This window comes from Nannospalax galili, unplaced genomic scaffold (genome assembly GCF_000622305.1).
Source record: "Nannospalax galili isolate Female #2095 unplaced genomic scaffold, S.galili_v1.0 scaffold66, whole genome shotgun sequence".
Taxonomy (NCBI): Eukaryota; Metazoa; Chordata; class Mammalia; order Rodentia; family Spalacidae; genus Nannospalax; species Nannospalax galili.
The window spans coordinates 3,918,053-3,932,946 of NW_008356058.1; the positions used below are offsets into that span (position 1 = coordinate 3,918,053).

The 14,894-nt window shown below is 49.3% G+C and overlaps 1 protein-coding gene across 1 annotated transcript in view; it reads right to left on the reverse strand.

The window, feature by feature from the left end:
* B3gat1 (beta-1,3-glucuronyltransferase 1) overlaps positions 1-14,857 on the reverse strand; it is a 30,234-nt gene extending 15,377 nt beyond the window's left edge. The window contains exon 1 of the mRNA XM_008854191.1: positions 14,605-14,857. The gene's annotated coding sequence lies outside the window, so the exon portion shown is untranslated. The remainder of the gene's footprint in view (positions 1-14,604) is intronic.
* Positions 14,858-14,894: the final 37 nt, after the last annotated feature.

Sequence of the window (14,894 nt, forward strand, 5' to 3'; positions counted from 1 at the left end):
TGGAAGGCTTAGAGAGGCTGCATGATGGGTTCACAGTCCCAGAATTAAACACAAGTGGGGTTGTGGACTTTGAATCCTGCTACCTCCTGTGTTCTTGCTCCCTCCTTCCTATGAATTCTTCTGGGTCTTACTTTCTGGTTCTTTGTGTCCATCCTTGGGCCCACTCACTGGAGACTTCTAGCTCAGGAAGGAGCTATGAGGTCCCCAATGCTTTCCAGGCTCCTCCATCCTGCCTCCACAGTCCCTGAGGAAAGGAAGGCCTGAACTCTGGAATAACAATGTCCTGCTTGGTGGTCTGATCCTTGCTGTTTGGCACTCGCAGTGCTTTGATAGGAAGGGCAGCATGTGGCCCTGATCTCCTGCCATCTTGTTCCCTTCCAGCTGGGAAACCAAGCTGAGGACAGGCAGAGGGGTATAATGCCCACCCAGATTTGGTGTAAAGAATATGCTTATGCTTTGCTTTTCTTCCAGTCCAACAGTGACAAAAATGTGTTTCACTGAATATATTTTTTAGTTAATTTCTTTATTTTTATTTTCTGAAAATAGCCTTGGATTAGATTTGGATTATGATGCTGTGAAAAGTGAAAATTGGGTTTTGGTTTAGTGTGGTTCTCTGCAAGTGAAAGGTCTTTCTGGTCCATGACAGAAATTTAAGCAGAATAAATCCTGGTACCATCTGGGTTTCCTGAAGCTACTTGGATCAAGTGCTGGCTGTCTGCAAGTGGAAGTTCACAGCATATCCACTCTCCCCAGAGCCTCTAGATGGGAGGACCTGGATCAAACATTCATGCTTTGTCTTGTGGAGACATCATATATCCCTTCCCTTTGCTGGGACATAAGCAGATAGTCAATTTACTGCTTGACTCTTGAGGATAGGTAGAGTCAGGCAGGGCACAGCAGCTGGGGAGCTGTTGGTAAACTGGGGACGGGTGAAAATGGTCACCAGACCCATGGAGGAGCCTCGCTGAAAAGCCTCCATGTAGCATGTGTATGGTAGATGACTTCCCAGGCTGAAGGGTCAGCGATTTGTGGCTGGGTGAGGGAAGATGTGTGCTGACGAATTACAGGACAGCTCAAGGCTACTCAGACCTTGCCTCCATGATGGAAGAACCAGTCCCTGCAAAGAATCCTAGTCTCCTGTGGCCAGGAGAGGGTTCAGTTTCCCCTCCCTCCTTGGCCCTTCTTCCTTGCTATCTTCCCCTTCTTGTCAGAGGCTTCTTCTGGAAGACATGCCAGCTTTAGGAAGGAAGTATCACCATTCCCTAGATAATTACATTCACTTGCTATTTTGTCTGACAAATTACCACATGCTAAAGATCTTAAAACAGCACACATTGGCTGTCTTTAGCGTCTTCAATGAAGAGTCCAGGCTTGGGTTGGTAAGGTCTCACTGAAGATTAGCTGGGCTGCATTATCATCTGAAGGATTGACTGGGGCAGAATCTGCTTCTAGGCTTACCCAGCCTGTTTGTAAAACCCACTGGGGCCACTGCTGCTTAGCTCCTATGGCCTATGAACATCATAGCACCTTGTCCCATGGCTCCCTTCCACATAGCTTCTCACTGCACCAAGGCAGCCAAGAGTGAATCCAAAGCCAATTGGAGACCCACATAATGTAATTGTGGCACTGGCAGCCCCATTTTTTTTTGCCATATCCTGTTGGTTAGAGGTTAGTGACAGGAATGGGAGGAAATGGACATATGAACACATGGAGTTAGAGATCATGGGGGTCCTCTTAGAGTTTGGCCACCATAATCAGTCAGGAGGGCCTCCCCTGCCCTGAGCGCCTCAGCTCTTGCCCAACATCCATAGCTTCCAGTAGTGACAGCAGGGCCCAGTCACAGTCCTGTGCTTTATTATCTCCCTCCCTTCACTTTCCTCTGTCTAGAAAGTGAACCACAGAGGGAGGGTACCCCAGTGGAAGGGCCCAATCCCTGGGCAATAACAAGGTAACCTCTTAAACTGTGGCAAGGGGACCTCTTGAGCCTTTGTTTTCCTATGGGACTAAAATGGTGTTTCCTCTGGTAGGTTATTAGGATAATTAGAAAAAAATTAGCATGAACTAGCTAGGATATAGTTGGTATCATTAAACAAAAACTATAATAGCTGTCAGCTTCTCAGCCTGGGGAGGGCCTGGCATGGGATCCCTGGCTTGCTTCCTCTTGATTCCTCCTACTGGAACCCCTGGTACTCCTCTCAATGCTGCCCCAAAAGAAGAGGTGGAGGAAGAGGGGTTGGGATAGTCAGAGACAATTCAGTCTCAAGGGCTAACCTCAGCCTTACCACATGATGTGAAGCCACTGACAAGCCCTTTGTTTTCTCCTGGCCTGAGTTTTCCCCATTTCTGCATGGCATGTTTCACTGAGACATGACTCAAATCCAGCTGTCTGTTTTCTCAGAGCCTCTCCTCTGGGTGTCTGTTCTTCTTGTCATCACCTTGGAGGCCAACATGACAGTCTTGGGCTTGTCCCTGATTCCTGTTTCTCCCTGCATCCACTGACCCAGCATCTAGGTGTCAGTTCCAGGCTTCTGATACTGATCCAGGGGAGATTTTTGCCCTCAATGGGCCTCCATTGTGGTCTGATTTGTGCCTTTATCACCTCAGTTTAGAATCCACACCAGGCTGCCCCACCCTACTAACCTGCTTCTGCTCAGAATCCTTCTGTATCTTTCATGAAAGCAACAACTCAGCCTGGCTTTCAAGGTCTCTGCTCTCTGCATTACCCTATCATGCAGTGGCACCCTGTTCTTCCTCCCATGCTCTGTGTCCATCTACTCCAATGCAGCCCCTGCTCCTTTCTTGGCAGTGTTCCTGTGAGCTCTGGCAGAAGATGGACATGTCCTGGTCCCACCCAGAGTCAGGATCAAGGCTAGGCTAATACTGAGTCAAAGGGCTCTGGGAACAAGCCCAACAGGGTCTTTCTATCCCATGACCCACCAGCTGCAAATCTGCCTCCCACTGTGGCCTCCCACTGCTCCTCTTGGTCAGGCTTCTCCCATTGCTTGGCATGCTTGGGGGTGTGTGCCTGGGGGGTTTGCCTGGGGGTGTGTGCCTGGGATGTGTGCCTGGGGGGTTTGCCTGGGGGGTATGCCTGTGTCCAGTGGCTGTCACAGACCCTGGGCTGTGAAAGTCTGGGCATTAATTTGGCCACTGTACTCCTTCCTCCGCTTACTACTGCCCTTCTGAAGTAGATGATGTAGAATGTTGTTATCTGGTGAAGGTGCCTCATGTCCCTGCCCTTCTTCCATTTTACCAGATGTGATATTTATAATTTAAAAGGAAAAGGGCTGGAGCTTTCATTCTGACAGTACTCTTAAGTTTCTGGCAAACCACAGAGTTGTTCCTGAGTGATTCACGGCCAGGAGTCCTCTTCTTGACACACATGTACATGCACATATGTGCAGAGCCCAGCATACCACCAGAGCGAAAGCACATGTTTATGACTCCGTTTTGGTTATTGGTTCTGAAGTGTCTTGGAGTATTTTGTTGGAAAATCTCCTGATTGGGTCTCTGTTAGAATGGAATGTTACCTCATGTACTCTTGGCTTCCCCACTCAGGTCTGGGACTATAAACAGTGTCAGAGTTTGCTTCAGTTGCCAACTTGACCCACCTGGGAAAAGGGAACCTCAATTGAGGAATTTCCTTCACTGGACTGGCTTGTGGGAATGTCTGTGGGGCATTATTTTGATCACTAGTTGATGTAGGATGCTACCCCACTGTCGTGATACCGTCCTAGGCAGGTGGGCCTGAGTTGTGGAAGGAAGGTAGCTGAATGTAAGCCTGGAAACAAGCCAGTAAGCAGTGTTTCTCTGTGCTCTCTACTTTAGTTTCTCCCTCCAGGTTCTTGCCTTGAGTTCCTACCCTGGCTTCCCTCAATGATGGACTGTAACCTGTAAGCTGAAATAAACCCTTTCCTCTTCGAGTTGTTTTTGATTATTGTGCTGGATAGCTTTGGTTGTCAACTTGACACACCTGGGTAGAGGGAGTCTCAATTGGGGAATTGCCTCCATTGGACTGGCTGTGGTCATGTCTGTGAGGTATTTTCTTGATTATTGAGCAATGTGGGTGGTGCCACCTTGGGCAGGTTGTTCTGTATTGTATAAGAAAGCAGGCTGGGGGCTGGGGAGATGGCTCAGTGGTTAAGAACACTGACAGTTCTTGCAGAGGATCCAGGTTCTAATCCCAGCACCCACAGGGCAGCTAACAACTGTCCATAACTCCAATTCCAGGAGATCCAACAGCTTCTTCTGTCCTCTGCGGGCAATGCATGACACAGGTGCACTTACCTACATGCAGACATAACACTCATACACATAAAATAAAATAATATTTTTTTTAAAAAGGAAAGCTGGCTGAGCATGGGCCAGGAGAGCAAGCCAGTATGCAGTGTTCCTCCATGGCTTATGCTTCAGTTCCTGCCTCCCGGTTCCTGCCCTGAGTTCCTACCTTGGGCTCCCTCAGTTGTAAACTGTGACCCTGGACATATAAGATAAAATAAACCCTTTCCTCCCCAAGTTGGAATTGGTCAGAGTGCTTTGTCACACCATTTGAAAAGAAACTAGACCAGTCACAGTGCTTATCACAGCAAGAAACCAAACCAGAACAGACATGATGATATCAATATGCCAGTTTACTCTCTCTGCAGTGCTGGGGTAGGAGGCAGCCCCCTAAAAATTACTGCTAATGACTCACACTTCACGAGGGTGGCTTCCAAAATCTCTCACACGGTCTCATTTAATCATTAAATCCTTATAATCTCAAAGCCTTGCTTTTGTTTTATAGATGAAGAAACTGAGGCACAAGGGATTTCACAAATGTCCCAAGTGACAGGCAATGTGACCATGTTACATACATCCCTCTTGGCTAAAGTATGCTGCTGGCTCCCTGTTAGGGCAGTCTCCTGCTTGAGGCTGGCCAGCCTTTCCCATCAGCTCTGTGGCAAGGAAGGTTCCTCCCTTCTGTGTGGTGAACGTGCATTCAGATAGTAGCTGAGACTCCCTTGCCTCTGGCTCAGCAGGATTGGTGTGACCTTATGCATTTTTTATTTTTTAATCCAAAGTAGGACAGCTTTGAAGGTATGATGAGGTAATAAAACAATTCACAGGAGCCCACAGATCAAGCATAGGCAGAGTCTGGGACTACATTGGGTGCAGCAGGCAGCAGGCCCCTGAACCATTGCTAATCCTTGCGCAGGCACTGGGTACGAGAGTGAGTACTGAGCAGAGATGGTACTTCTCCCTTTCCCCACTCCCAGAAGAGGTCCAAGGCTTCATGCTCAACCTCAGTGACCTGGAAAATACTAGTGGTGGGTTTCCCTTCTGCATTATGAGTCCTGGGAGCAAGTGAGTGTGACTTGATCCTGTTAGGAGCAACCCCATATCCTCTGCCTGCCCACCTCACCTCAGCCCCTCGACACAGGCACAGAACTGGCAATGTACTTCATCCTAGAGCTAGAAAGAGGTCATACCAGGGTTTGGGTGCAGGAACTGGACTCCACACAGAGTTACAGACAAATGTTCTTTATTTAAGTACTCACTTATTCTGGTTTGAGAGACTCTCTGCACCCAGCCTACTATAATGCTTAGTACCCTGTGAGAGGCCTATGGGCTGCTCAAGACATCTGTGGGTACAGCTTTATCTCCAACTAGAGAATGCCCCCCACCCCTGGGTCGTACCTACCAAAGGATGCCTGCTTAGCAGAGGAGGTATTCAACCTATCAGATAGGCAGCAGGGTAGTAGGACTACAATGCTAATAAAACATCAGTAACAGGAGCTGTGTGGGCAGCTGGCCAGGCGGCCACATTTCTCCCTCTGCCAGGCTGCCTTGCACCAACATTTGGCAGAGAATTGTCCTAAACTGGCAACACTGCAATACCCCTAGAATCCTGGGCTCTACAGGGAAATATTGCCCTTTCCTTTAGAAACCTTCAAGATAGAGGACAGACCCTGGCTGTGCTGCTTAGATACTAACCCTGGTTGCAATGAAGGCTTTTGAAGGCCAGTGTGGTGAAGGTGCCCACCTATAGTGTAGAGCGTGGCAGAGATACTCATTGGATCCTTGCCAGACTTGGGTGTATCAGGACCAAGCAGGCCAAGCAACCTAGGTGGATCTTACCCTGGAACCAAGTGTCTGAACTTTGAGTAGGCTATGAAAACATGCAGAGGTTCTCAGGCTGTTGTAGGGCCTAGAGGGATGGTGGATTAGCTGACACTGGTCTGCCTCCTCCCTCCAGCACTATTCTTCCCACTCTGATGCTGTTCTAGGGCACTCTCTGCCTCACTTTCCCTTAGTGCTAATGTCTGTACTGTTTGAGGTGAGGGTGTTGGCAGGATGAGAAGTCCCTGAGCTTTGTGCCCATCAGAATGCTTCTTCTTACTCCACAGCCTCCCCTGGCCTCACCCTCACCAAGCCCAAGCATCTGAGATGTCCATACCATCAGATGCCCAGGCTTTGTAAACTGCCATGCATGTGCTGGATTTTACATTTGTTGCTAAGGTCAAACCTGTGCATTCTTACCTGGGGCCCAGGGCCAGACACAAAGCAGAAGCTTTGTCATATCTCAGTGACTCAGTTTCCTAACTGTAACTCTCACAGGGCTAAGTGAGAGTTCAGCTGAGGGAATCCACAGGAAACACTTGGCTTACAATTAGTGCTATGACTATTTAGATCATGGCAAATATAATTGCACTGCCAGCCACTGTGTTTAAAATGTAGTTGAACTTCAGGAGTGGGAGGGGGATGTGAGAGGGTAATGGGGTAAAGATGATAAAAGTGCATTGTATACAGGCACGAAAGTGTCATAAGTGAACCTGTTATTATGTATAATTAATGTACACTAATGAAAACCTTTAAAAATTCAGCAAAATCTTGCTGCCTAGAAGAGATGCAAAGAAGAGGGACACTTCAGTTCTGTCCTAGGGGTCAGCACCCATGGCCCTTTGGGCAATTTTTCTAGCAGATTCATCCTTCCCTAGAACTAGATGGTACAGAGACTCTAGCTCCTGGGAATGTAGATGGTTGGCATGCAGTTGTGTTATAAATGGGGGTGGCCTGGGTCAGCTGCTCATGTGTAGGAAGGCTAGAACTCTGGCCCTGGCTCACCCTGCCTCTGTTCATAGCAGGCTCCCTAGCAGGCTCTTCACAGCTGGCAAAGCCCTGTTCTGCACATTCCCCCACACCGCCCCCCCCCACGCCCCCAGTCTTGGCATAGCTCTCTTAGGAGGGTGGTGTTTTTTTCAGGTTGGGCAGCTGAGGCTTGGCACTAAAGGCCAGATGAAATGACAGTCAGACACTGGGGGCAGCCCTAGTGCTCCGACATCTGCTGAAAACAGTTTCTTCCCCCATTCTTTCCCAGGCTAGCCTTGTATCCCTGTCCAACCTTCAAAACACCCACTCAGAAAAGGACCGTGGATTTCTGTAGGTTCTACCACCAGACTGTCTGGGAACTGAGGCACATCAATTGGGATTCAGGGCCAGGGACCCCTGGACACAATGATTTCCTGTCCTTTCATCCCTAACTGCAGATTCCAGGAAACTTCATTCTCCCCTCAATTCTGATACCCCTTCCTTTCTGGTATTCCTGCTCTGTCCCTAAGATCCTTGAAGTGTGGCACCAGCTATCGCTACTGACAAGATGAGAAACAGTTAATGTGATATGCTGATGGTGGCTGGGTGAGCATGCTTCCAAATTGCCTATGAGCTAGAGTGGGCAGCTCGTGTGTGCTCCTCTCCGTAAGCATTGCATATGTGGTTGTGATGAATGGAAGGGGCCTTAAATCTCAGTCCCACAGGTGGAGATTATGCTGACACTATCTATGTGTTTCATGGGCTGTATATTACATGGAAAGCTGCAAGGTGCTATGCATCACTGATCATCCCTCTTTGATGGAGCCTGAACATCACAAAGGCACATGATCAAGGCAGACTTGCCTGCCATACTCCCAGGCAAGTTCAGGCAGGTTTCACCCTCAGGGCCTCAGGAAGGTGGCAGGGTGGGGAGGGTTTGGTGTAGGACATTGGTATCCTGTGTCCAAGGTGTCTGTGTGTAAGACTCTTCTCTCTGACTGTTCCTCCACTCGCTCAGCTGTTCAACCCTCAGGTCTAGCAGGTCATCCTCATCTCAGGGATTGGGTCCTTGAGGATGCTCAAGAAGCACAAGATGGATGGAGGAAGCAAGCAGAGGCCCAGCCAGACACCAGATAAAATGGAGCTCCTTCCTGATTTGTAGTCCCATGGTACCCAGTATACAGCTTCACTCTGAGTACCAATGTATCTGCTGGGTCATTGCTGTAGCAAAAAGGGCAAGTGGGGCCAACTACCAGTGATCTAGCACTTCGTGCTCCATGGCCTAGCAGAAAAGAACCAGCCCACTGAATGAATGTATAAATAAAATGTACTGTGTGCATACAGTGGAATATTATCAGCCTTGGAAAGAAGGAGATTTTGACACATGCTACAACATAGATGAATCTTGAGGGCATTATGAGAAGTAAAATGAACTAGTCACAAAAGAACAAATAGCCAGAGATTCCACTCATATGACCTATCTGGAGCAAGATGGAAGCAAAAGACTGGGGGTGAAGTGTTCAACAGATAAAGAGTTTCCAATTTGCAAGATAAAAAAAAATCTGCAGAGAGGTTTCACATAACATTAGTGTATTTGACTACTGAAACCCACATTCAACATGGTTAAGATGGTAAATTTTATGTTATATGGTCTTTAGCACAACAAATAAAAAGGAGCTTGTCATACATATGATCCATTTAGACATGGTCAACTGGGACGTCCCAGCAGGGCCAGGGGTCTGGAGAAACAGATCCAGTAAGCTTCCCCCTGAAGAAGGGCTGGGTTGGGCATCCTGTGTGGTCATAGTTGTACAAGGGAATGTCACCACAAAGAAGCTAGTGCAGAGCACACTTGGGGGTACAGTTCTTGGAGGAATGAATGTGCATTCCCACATGGCAGTCTGTGGTCCTGGCAGGGAAGGAGGCTGGAGCAGCGACTGCTTGCTCTAAGACACAGAGAGGGAGATTTATGAAGGGGAAAAGAAGTTAATATCGACAAGTGATGAGTTAGGAGTGTAATATGTCAGCTTAAGTTCAGAAACTCCGACAGAGAAAGAAAATCACATGCCTAGAGGCTGTTCATCAACCTAAGGAGACTGTGGAGCAAGGGTCCCCAGCTTGTGGCTGAGCAGTGTGGGTGCCTGCTGGCCTGTCCCTTGGCTTCTACAAACATTATCCCTTCTACTCTGGGGTCTGTAGATAAAGGAAGACAGGCAAGGAGAGAGAAAACTGATGGGGCAGGTAGGAAGGGAGTGAAGGATTCTGAGGGGAAGAATTATCTGCCAGGATTGCCACAGGAAGTTCTCTCTGGAACACAGCATCTTCCTGGATGCAGTGTAGATTATTCCATTTGCCTGTGCCTCCCAGGGACCCAGCATTAACACCTCTGGAAGTGCCCAGGCTCTGATAGGGTACCAGAAAACTGATGGTAAGAGATGGCTGAAGATGATCCTTATCTTTGAGACTCAGGAATGCAACCCCCATTCAGAGGGCTGCAGATCTGACTGAAGAACTGAGCAGCCCCAGAGTCAAGTCTTAAACCACTGAGGATCTTAACAGCTCATGCACCTCTGTCTCACTAAGAGAACAGCCTATTTGTCAGAAGGGAAACAGGGTGTCAGGAGGACACAGTGTGGGGAAAAGACGTGTGTGTGTGTGTGTGTGTGTGTGTGTGTGTGTGTATGTGTGTGTGTGTGTGTGTGTGTGTCCTTAGACAAGAGTGGAACCATTATGGCACTTGTTCCCTCATCCACAAAAGGAGGAAACAGGTTGGAGTCACAGCACCCAATGCTGGGAGAAGCCTGGCAGCCCAGGCAGTTGGGGTATTTGTACGTCAGAGTGATGGAAAGTTTCAGGTCTTCAGTTACTCTTCCCTTCTACCTCTGGGAGATGAGTTCCTTGGGTGTGTTTTTCTCTGGGTGGGCAAATGTCACCTGGTCATGCCCTTCATACTTTAGATAAGGAAATGCTCACCCCACAAGGTTCTGTCCCACAGAGAGTTGCTGACACAGCTGGGACCATATAACCTGGGACTCCACTGCAGAGTCAGCTGGGTAGTTAACAGTTTAGTTCTGTCCAGCAGAACCCTTTCTGGCTGCTGCTCTTTACTGAGCTCAGAGCCACATCCTCTTGGCCTTGTTACTCTCAAGACTACGGATGGGGTTGGCTCAGGCAGAACCCTCAAATCATCTCCACTCAGCAAGATTCCACGGTGGTTAACCTTCTGTCTGTTATTTCACCCTGCTTTTCTTGAAAGAGCCGTTCCCCACCTCTAGGCAGCAAAGCAGCCCCTCTTTATCTGGCAGCCGTCATCTAAAGTAAGGGCACACTCCCATTTCTATTTTATCTCCAGAGCCATAGCCCACCTCAGATGAGAAAATGAAGGCCCTGGAGGGACTGGCATTATAGCCAAGGCCACGTGCTGATGGCAAATGGCCTGGCACAGAGTGGGCTGCTCAGCAAGTGCTCCAGTGAATTGTTAAATAAATGAAGAATGCAAATTGCTTTCTATTTTCAAAGAAAAAAAATGCAGCCACTACTGTTTGTTCTGAGCGATTAGCATGATGAATTTCAGCGACTCCCTCCCTCCCTCAGCACTTCAGTATTATCCCATTTCAGAGATGAGAAATCAGAGGCACAGAGTGGTTAAGCAACACCCCAAGGCCATACAACCAACACACATCACAGGCAAGATTTGAGACTAGCCAGTGGGGCTCCAGTGGCCACACACTGCCAAACCATCTGTGCAGAGGGGCATGGTCAAAATAACTATCCATTAGCACTTTCTAGGCTTCAGGCCTACTGCAGCCACTGCCTACCAGTAACTCTCGAGTCCTTGAACTATGACTGGAGTAGTGATTGTTTGGGGTGTGAGGGGAAGAAGCTCACCCAATATGATGTGATCCTAACAAGTTCTGAGCCAGAGTTAGATGATTAACAGGAGTCCTGAGCCTGAAGAATGAGTCCTGACCTCAGTGGCTAGATCCTTCACCTCCCATAGAAAGAAGGAAAGCATACAGGATGGAGTTGACAGAAGACCCATCTCCCAGGATGGAGGCCACACAGTGAAACAGCAAGCTGGTCTCTGGCACAGTGACATTTCTGACCCCCAAGGCCATACTTCCTTGCCTCTGTCCTCTCTTTCCTCAGTTCTTGGCTCCTCTCCTTCATGTGAGCACATGACTGACCCACACAGTTCATACACATAGGGAAAGCGGTCTTGCCCATGACTTTGAACACTTAGCAGAAGAGCCTCGACCCCATGAGCATGGTTAAGTCCTTCAATCCCAGCCAGCTTCTGATCTAGACTTAGACTCTCCACCTTGGGTTTTATTGGTGGTGGCAAAGCCTTAATCTCTGCCAGGAACTTGGAGCAGAGCCTCCCTCCTGTGCTGCTGTCAGCTGGTGTGTGCGCAGGGAGTGCGGACTCATTTTAATACGGGCTGGAGCTAAACCTCATTAGAAAAGTAAATTTGCTGTAGCTGCAGGAAAAAAAAAAAAAAAAAGAAAAAGAAGCAAGCAACCCTCCCAAAGCCAAATAGAAACACAGGTTTTGGATTGTTTGATGCAATATGTCCTTGTCTTTAGGTGCAGAGTCTGGGACACAGTAGGTACTTAGAGTCAATGCAAGTGGATTGAATTTTGGGTGACCTCTGACCACTGTCACCTTTCAGCATAAGTAGTCACAAATTTTGAGTGATTGTAAATTCAAATATTTTAGGCAACCATATGCTGGTAAACTAAGATGATTACAATGAAAAACAACTGGATATGAATATTCTTCCTGCTCTTCAGCAGGAAGATGCTCTAGTACTTTGGTCTTGGACCAGGAAAGGCTTGAGTCCAACTCAAAGTCTGGAGGCTGGATGGTCACAATGGATCAGAATGGAAGGGGGACTGATTGGTGGGTTCAGATGGGATTAGCTAGGACTGGCCAGGTCTGACCACTGCAGCTCCCAGTTCTAGAGCCGTCCAGATATTGGGAGAATAGAGAAGGGAAGGAGAAAAGTACAAAATAAATAAAATTAACATTCATAGCACTTCCCCTACAAACAGTCTAAGGAGATGATGGTCCCTCAATTTACAGACTGTTAAGAAAACAGGGTTTAGAGGGCTCATTTCTCCCTAAAGCTCACTCAGCTGGTGAAAAGAGGAACTGGCATGTGGGACCCCAGCTGAGGGCCTGTCTCCTCCATATCACGGTTATGTCCCCTTCTGGTCTTCGGGGCGGGGGCGGTCTCCAAAGGTCTTGCCTGGAAGCCTGGTAGGGAGGGTGCTCCATGGAGGAGGCTTCTTCTCCTCCTCCATTAGTGTCAGGCCTGTCCAGGCTCTGCTTCCTTCCCCATCACACTGTACTTCAGGACCAAGGGAGGTGGACAGGGGCCAGAAGGTAACTAATCTGGAGCACTGGGAATTACCACAGCAGGAGAGTCTCATAAAGGTCCTGGTACACTTTGCTTTTGATCTTATAGCCTACCTTCACTGTGAACCACCCCGACTCCATCAGAGCCTTCCTTAGTAGCCTGTCCACCAGGGGATCCCCCTTGGGAAGGGTGATTGACAGTGTTGGGATGCTGGAGACTTACAGAGGGGGGCTTTGTATACTCTAACTTCTGCTGCACCTTGTCTGAGGTCTCACTCTGCCTTCTCTTGGATTCTCTCAGGATCCAATTTCTCTTCCTGAGGCCTTGCCTTTCCCCCAGTTCTCACACATACCATCACCCAGAAATCTCTGTGCCAGCTTATTCTTCTCTTCTAGCCACATGGAACCCACCAGACTCCCTGGCTCAGAGCCTGGCTTGCCGGTTAGCTCATCCTTTTCCATGCTTTATCCTTGCAAAGTCTTGTCACCCTGGACTTCACACCATAAAAACATGGTAGGCTTAGTCCCTTCCCTAAAAATTATGGGAAATGTTCCACTCTATTCAGAAGTTTGGGTGAATGAAAGGGTCTTTTTCCTCTAGGAACTGTGTTCTTTGCCACAGGCTTCCACTCTATAGTGGGGATCCCTCAGTGATTTATCTGCCCTAGGATTCAGGTAGAACATTCAGTCCCTGCTCACCCAGAAATATATGCGCATATCCAACCAAGTACACCAGCTTGAGCATAGGGTGATTCCCAAGCACCTAGAGAACAGCTACAGAAGTGGGAGCAACATGGCACTGGCCCCAGTGCCAAGTGGGGCACAAATGCATTCATCCTCCTGGCTCCCTAGCAAGCATTTTGCTCCTGTTGAAAGGGGCAGAGAGGAAATGGTATGCAGCTCCAGGACCTTTGTGGGTCCTGGGAATGGACTGAGCAGAGTGGGAGGTTTTTTGAGAGCCTCACTGGGAAGAGTCTTCATTCTATGTGAACAAAGGGAGGACTTGATGTTTGGTCTAGTAAAGTCAATAATGGTCACCAACTGAGCAGGTACTAGATAGAAGGAAATGTCTCAGTTCTGTAGTGACTATTGACAGATGTAGGACGATGTAAGAACAGAAGGTAACTCTTAGAAGACCCTAGAGCACATAGCCTCTCAACTCTAGGCTTGTGAAGCTGTGTGCTTGCCATTTACATACTCCCCCCCACACTCCCACCATAATTTCCAGCTGGGCACAAGATCATTTGCCTCATCCATTTGAAACAGTGCATGCCAGATAGTGCAGGTTCAAGTATCCCAGCTACACTGACTCCATGCAAGCAGAGCTACTCCACTAGAACCAAGGAGCCACTGCCAGCAAAGGGCCCTTCTCAGGGTCCTGTGCCATAGAAATCTGAGGATCCTTTTCAGATCCAGCTTCTACAAGCCAACCAGCTAGTGCAATAGTACCTGACCAGGGCTAGGTTTGGGTGGGTAGGAAAGAGGTAGTTGGTCAAGATCATGTTTGTGTGTGTGAGGGGACAGGGGTGATTGAACCTCACCCACCTAGTAGAAGGCTGTCACCCTGTTCTCTGGCACGGTTGGATCTGGCAGTTTCTTGCCTCAACTCTCAGTTCCCTTTTCTGAACTAGTCTGCTCAAGTGCTTGGAGGAAGGTGATGACCTGGTCCTGTCTCCTTCCTCTTTGCTGTAGTGGAGGACTCTACGGTTTAGTGTCACTTTTGACATCCCTCAGCTCCTCAGCACCCACGGAAAAGATGCGGAGCTCAGCTCCCCTGAAAAGAATTAATTTGTCAACGCCCAGGAGAGGCAGAACTGTTGGGGGTGACTGGTCGTGAGCAGGGGTGCGGCCAGGAGCTGGTTCTTACTCCTTCTGTGGGCTACTAGGAACCACCTGCTGAGGTGGCAAAGGGATTGACCCGCTAAGATAAGGCCAGTGGTTGAACACCTCTGAGAAACAGCTCTAGCCTTAATCCTGACTGAGCAGGACAGGTCCGGGTTTTATTTCATAGCCCCTCTGCAGGCCTGCCCCCCCCCCCCCCAACACTAACCCCCACCCACACACACACCAACACACAAACACCCGTGCGGACATGGCGTGGGTATTGATGGGGACGCATAAAGGGGCTCTGTGTTCCGCGGCGGCGGAGGGGGCGCAGGGCGCGGGGCACTGACCTGTGGCGAGTCCGGATCGTCCCCGGCGCGGTCCATCGCTGGTGGCAGTCCTATGCCCCGGCCCCAGCGCCTCCAGGCTCTCGCCGTGCGCCGCGCGCGCTTCTCTCCCGGAGGGTTCTCGGGCTCCGTGTCCTCGGGTGCCACTTCATAGCCGCGGGCCCGCTCGCCCGCAGCCCCAGCTGGCTCCGCCGCCCCGGCCCGGCTGCTTCTGGGTTCAGCGAGGCGGCGGCCGGAGCCCGGGAGCGCGCGGGAGAGCGCGGGCGGCGAGGTGGGGAGGGGAGGCAGGGACC